The sequence below is a fragment of the Pinus tabuliformis genome, chromosome X, assembly GCF_031772625.1.
Source record: "Pinus tabuliformis cultivar Carrire ecotype Pingquan chromosome X, CPIR1, whole genome shotgun sequence".
NCBI lineage: Eukaryota > Viridiplantae > Streptophyta > Pinopsida > Pinales > Pinaceae > Pinus > Pinus tabuliformis.
This window is the reverse complement of record NC_142308.1, coordinates 1,582,700,089-1,582,706,410: the sequence shown is the minus strand read 5'-3', so window position 1 is coordinate 1,582,706,410 and position 6,322 is coordinate 1,582,700,089.

Sequence of the window (6,322 nt, the reverse complement as noted above, 5' to 3'; positions counted from 1 at the left end):
TTTACTTTGCCTGGGAAGGGTTCTCCATCTAGTTTGACTAGTTGTACCACACCTCCGTCTGTTACCTCCTTAACCATGTATGGTCCCAGCCAGTGCATTCTAAATTTTTCTGAAAATTTTTCAAACTTACTGTCATACAACAACACTAAGTCGTTTACCTTGAAGGTGCGCAACTTGATATGGCGGTTGTGCCAGGCCTTTTCACGCTACTTTTGTACCCGCTAATGGAATCCAGCCAAAAACCATTCTTCCTCATGTTCTTCTAATTGTGTGAGCCTTTCTTCCAGAGCTTCACGATCCGTCATGCTTGTGAGTGCTGCTATTCGCAAACTAGGTACGATGTATTCCATTGGCATGACAGCTTTCATGCCATAGACTAACCAGAAAGGTGTCTGTCCCGTCAATTTCTTGCACGTTGTCCTGTAAGCCCATAATATGGCAGGTATGTGTAGGTCCCAGTCGTTTCACTGCGTGTTACATACTTTGGTCAGCACAGTCTCTAGTATTTTGTTGAATGCCTCTACTGTCCCATTAGCTTGTGGGTGGTACGGTGTACTTTTCTGATGATACACCTGGAACTCTTCTGTGAGCACGTTGATGGTTTCATTCAGGAAATGTGTTCCACGATCACTCATTAAGATTTTTGGACAGCCAAATCGTGTCAACACATTTTCGAACAAAAACTTCGCAGCTGTAGTGGTCATGCAGTCTTTGACCGGCTGTGCTTCTGCCCATCGTGTCAGGTACTCCATCGCGGTGATGATGTAGCACACGCCCATCTTTCCCTGAGGTTTGATCGGTCCCACAAAGTCGATTGCCCATTTTCAAATGGTTGCAGTTTCATTTATGTATTTAATGGCATCTTGTCCCTTTGTGATGGTTTTCTAATCCTTTGACATATATCACAGGCCTTACAGTGCGCTTTCAAATCCTAGTGCAGGGTTGGCCACCATAACCCTACATGAAGAATCTTCTGTGCGGTCGTACATCCTGCATAGTGTCCTCCTGCAGCGCCCCCATGTGCTTCCGCGAGGATCTGACCTCGTTCAAATTCAGGTACGTATCTTCACAATATCTCATCATTGCCCATTTTGTAGAGGTGCCCTGCGATGACAGAAAAGTCTGTCGCGCGCACCACCAATTCCTTCTTTTGTTGGACTGAGTATTCCTTCAACGTAGTCTCTGTTGTTAGAAAATGGATTATATCTTCGAAGTGTTCATCCGCGACGCACACTGCAAAGAGCGTGCATTAGGTAGTCCCTCCTCCAAATTCATTGGTTCCTCGCTCGTCTCAGTTTGTGACAAGTGATATGGTCCTGCGTTTAGGCATCCCGGCTTGATTATGACCTCAAAATCATATTCTTGAAACAGTGAGAGCCATCTTCATATGCGCCCCCCCAACATAGGCTTATTCACCGGGTATTTCAACGCGGAATGGTCGGTATACATCTTGAAATGTACTCCAAGTAAATAGTGTCAGTATTTTTGGAGCACGTACACCATTGCCAACCCCTCACGCTCAGTGGTTGAATAGTTCTTTTCTGCTTTATACAATCTCCGACTTGCAAATGCGATTGGGTTCTCCACGCCCTTCATGCCCTCCTATGTGAGTATGGCTCCCAGTGCAATACATGACGCATCAACATGTACATGAAATTCCACATCCCACTTTGGGAAGACCGGGACTGGAGCAAAGGCCAGTTTCCCCTTCAGGACATCCAAACTCTTCATGCAATCATCATTCCAACAATATGTAACATCCTTTTTCAATAGCTTTTCCATCGACATTGTTATTTGGGCATAACTTTTGATGAACTTCCTATAGTATCTAGTGTGTCCCAAAGTAGCGCGCAGTTGTTTAACACTTCGTGGTGCTTCCAAATTTAGAATAACAACAATATTCCCAGGGTCCACCATCAGTCCTTGTTTGCAAACCGCATATCCCAGTAGGTGTCCAAAGGGAATAAGGAATGTGCACTTCTTAAGGTTCAGTGCAACCTGGTGTTGGTGGCACGTATCCAACATCAAGAGTAAGCTTGCTACATGGTGTTTAACTAATCCAAAGATAGTCCAATCATCCAAATATACTTCCAAGAACTTGTGGATGTATTCTTTGAACGCAGCCACAACGATGCGCAAAAATATAGCTGGTGCATTCTTCAGTCCAAACAGCATAACGGTGTATTGAAAGCAGCCCCATTCTGTTGCGAAGGTCATTTTGCTCCTATCTTCCAGCACGATATTGATCTGATGGTACCCTGAGAACCCATCCGTGAATGAGTATGCCTCCTGACCACCAATATTCTCCAATACTTCATCTGTGAATGGTGTCGGGAATGGATCATGTACATAGGCGTCATTCAGCTTCCTGAGGTCCATGCATATTATTATTTTTCCCTTCTATTTTTTCTCTTGTACTACCATAGGACACACCCAGTGGGATTCTTCCACTGGTTCAATAATTCCGACTACGAAAATTTTGTTTAATTCATTGCAGACCTTTTCTTAATACTTCGGATTCAAGCGATAAGGCCGCTGCTTAATTGTCTTTGCGTCGAGTTTCAGGGTGATCTTCATCATCCCTAAGTCACCAATGATCCCTTTTAAGTCTGTAATTTTGGTTGGGAACAACTCTTGGTATTCGCGAAGTAACTCAGCGACCTTATCCACTGTGGCATCATCCCAATAGTCCCCAAGTGTTGCGTACTTCGGCTCCGCCTCCATTCCAATGTTCACCTACTTCGTCTTTAGCGGCGCAGTGATATCGGGGTCTTCATGTGATGGTCCTCGAATCTCGCAATAGCCTTCCATTTCTGAAATGTTAATATTTTTTGGGTCCTCATCACCCTCCTCAACATTTACGTTGTAATACTCTAGCGCACAGCTCTACTGTGTTGCCCATTCTCGCTGAAGTACTTCCATTGGCTTCTGGGGTATTTTGAAGATAACTGCTTTTACTGCTTGTAGCGCATCATCAACAGTATCTGACCAATGATCTTCAAACGTGAAAGTTAACAAAAATCCCTCGCATAAGACATCCCATTCACTTGTACCATGGTGGAGCTCCGTCTCAGTATACCAATTCATGGGTATGACATCCAGGGTATGATAGAATAAATGTACCCATTCAAGCTGTGGCTCTTCCCCGTAGACCTTGGTCCATTTCGCGAGGTGTGTGTGTGGATCATCTCGTCCGTCATATTTGTCTACTAGTTGTATCTGTGGTTTCCCAAATCGTAGGTGCATCATTCTTCTACATCCACGCCAGTCCTCAAAACTTCCTTGATGCGTACCCCACCATTGTGCGGGCGTTGCACACAGTGCCCACTTCAGAGCATCGAACCGCTGTTGTTCTGGTACTGCGCTTTCAAATTTGTTCAGGAATTCATCCATTGTTGTCAACCCATCATATGTAGGTGTATCCTTTGCCTCCATTGTGATGCAGTGCAGTGATCTAACCATCATGTTGCAATTAAGTGTTGTTACTTCGTGTAGCCGATTTTGCCATTGCTCTACTTCTTCGTCTAAATCTGAAGTGCAGGAGCTTTCGCGCTCCCACAAAATTCTTCCATCTGCAGCCGGATTCACCCAATCCTGTTCTCGTGCATTTATCTTGTAGATGCAATCGAGATCGTCATCACTATCATCATCGCGCACCGGTTCAGTGTATCGCGCTCCTTCGGCTGGATCTAGCGGTACTACTACGCGTAGTGACTTTTTTCAAAGATCATTTTGCGCTTCTTAAGATTTATGACTCTGTTCATATCATTGGCCCAGTCTATTCCTAGTATCACAGGATAGGTATTACTGTCATCGAAAATCTCTATCACTTCAAAATCTGCCTGTGCCCTCACACCTTCAATATCTACTGTTACCCCTTGCAATCTTCCCATGGGCAAGATCTTCTGTTGGTTTGCCATTCGTAACTAAATGGGAGACCACTATAGCGCGGGTCTGCCCATGCATTCCCATGTTTTTTTTGGAAGTGCATTCGCATCTGATCCAAGATCTAGGATTACCTTATCCATTTCATACTCGTCGATTTGCGCAGTCAACCTCATTTCCCTTCCTGTGTGCAATGCATGCTTTCCAAGTTTCTAGACCACGCACGGTTCTCCTGACCGCACGCACCTAGTGATAAGTTCCTATAATCCTTTTACTGCCTTGCTATATCGTAGCAGTTTCATGCATGTCTCTAGAAAGGTACTGAGAATTGAAGGATCCATCCCTAGTTCTAGTTGGTCCTTACTACTTAAAGTGGAGGCCTTCATGAAGCCCTTCTTAGATTCCATGAATGTCTCCTTCGCACATTCTAAATCAAATTCAAGTTCCTTTGTAGGAACCTTGCGAACCCACGCACTTTCTTCTGACTACTTACCTTTATCATCGCCAATGGCCATACCACTCCTGAGTATCATGTTTACATTCGGGTCTTCTTCGCGTGGCTCAGATGTCATCATGTGCAAATTATGAGTCAGAGGGGGCTGAAGTACCCCTTTTTCGCGCAGTCTCGCTATCAATGTAGGGCAGTCTTCTACCTCATGATCAAACTGAGTACAATACAAACATGATGTCCTTGTCAGGTTTGTACAATCATGGGCATAGTGCCTTGGCCATCCGCAATTATAACAAATTAGTTGTCAGCGACCCCTTCCTGGTTAGGATACTCGTCTCTCACCCAAGAAAACCAAGTTCAAGTCCCAGAAACAAAACCATTTGTTGGCTTGTAGGGGCCTGACCCAAGTTCAGAGGTGATTTAGCCAAACAAATTCCAGTACTATTGGCCCTTTCAGCAATAGTCCGCGGAGCGCAGACTGAGGTCTCACTCAAAGTAGTATGGGCAGGTGCTAGAACCAGGTTTCCGCACCCTAGAGATGTCTAATGGTTTTTCGGTGGTCCAGGGTTTGACCCTACGCATATGTCACTACGCGCACCTATCATTACCTTGCAGCCTACAATGTTGCCTTCGCGAAGCTTTGTTCGAGGTGCAATCTGTGTTATTACCCAAGTTCTTAACCCGATATTATCCGATTACTTAATTTATTTGTATGAGCCCAATTATACTTAACAGTGTTCAATATTCATAAGTGCATGCGATAAACAACACAATATAAAGGCATAAAAAATCATACAAAACTAGATACACAGTATTTAGAATCAAACTTCTCTTTATTACTCTTATTCTTGGGTTACAGACTCAACTTTGGTCTGCGCACTCAGCTGTGGACTCTACTAGGCCTCTGTGCACTCAGCTGTAGAGCCTCTTCCTACTACTACGACCCAATACACTTAGACTTCTTCTCTATCTGCTACTAGATCATTACATTAATCCATCTCTTCTTATCTTCAATTAGCTATCTTTACAACTTAAAGCCTCACTCTTTTTATAAAAATCTCATGGTCCGAGGCACTTTTTATAAAAATCCCATGGTCCGCTAACCATGGGTAGGTCGACATGACATTACATTACATTACAACACTTAGGGTGGACAACCCTATGACTCAATATACATTTTTCACTCCGCGCCCACAATTCGTAGAGTCTTACAACATATTTTACCAAAACCTAGGCTTTGAGCCCCAAAACATGATGTGGGGGGATTCCATGCCCAAAAACCTTAGGGTTTGCAGTCATTAGTGGTAGACTCCTTCACTATCGACAATGATAATACATTAATGTCTTATGATTGGTAGATTCTTTCAAGTGTTTGACTTCAACACATTTATTCACACTTGTTAGATTGTACTAGGGTACCTTGACACTCATTATCATTATTGGTGAGTTGTCTCGCGTTTGTTAATAGTATACATGAATGACAGGTAATCAAACGATTTCTCACATGGTCAACTTCAACTCATTTATTCGCATAGTGTATAAGTGTACCATGTGTGGTTAGTGAAGGCCTCAGGTTGTGTCAGCATCTTGGTTCACTTGAAAGCTCCTTCATTTTTTTCCAGTGACACCTCCCACCTTTATATGTTGCAGTACTTCACAACAACATCTTACATGATGGCACTCGATTTTATGCAATACCATTATTCCACCTATATGACTTGGTGCTTTTATGAGGATCAGTTATGCAACACCATTGATCAGAAAATATTCTAGTATCATTGATCGAATATTCATCTATATGTGATATTGAGACATATCTTCATTGTGTTCCTTCATGGCTATGATCTGATGATCCATTATGTATTCTTTAGCTCTTTACCTACACCTATTTATACATTCTAGATCTGCTTTATACTTGATCAACAAACATGATTTATTACTTTTGAGCATGGGTATGCCTGCTTGAGACATGAGTTTTCTTTTTGA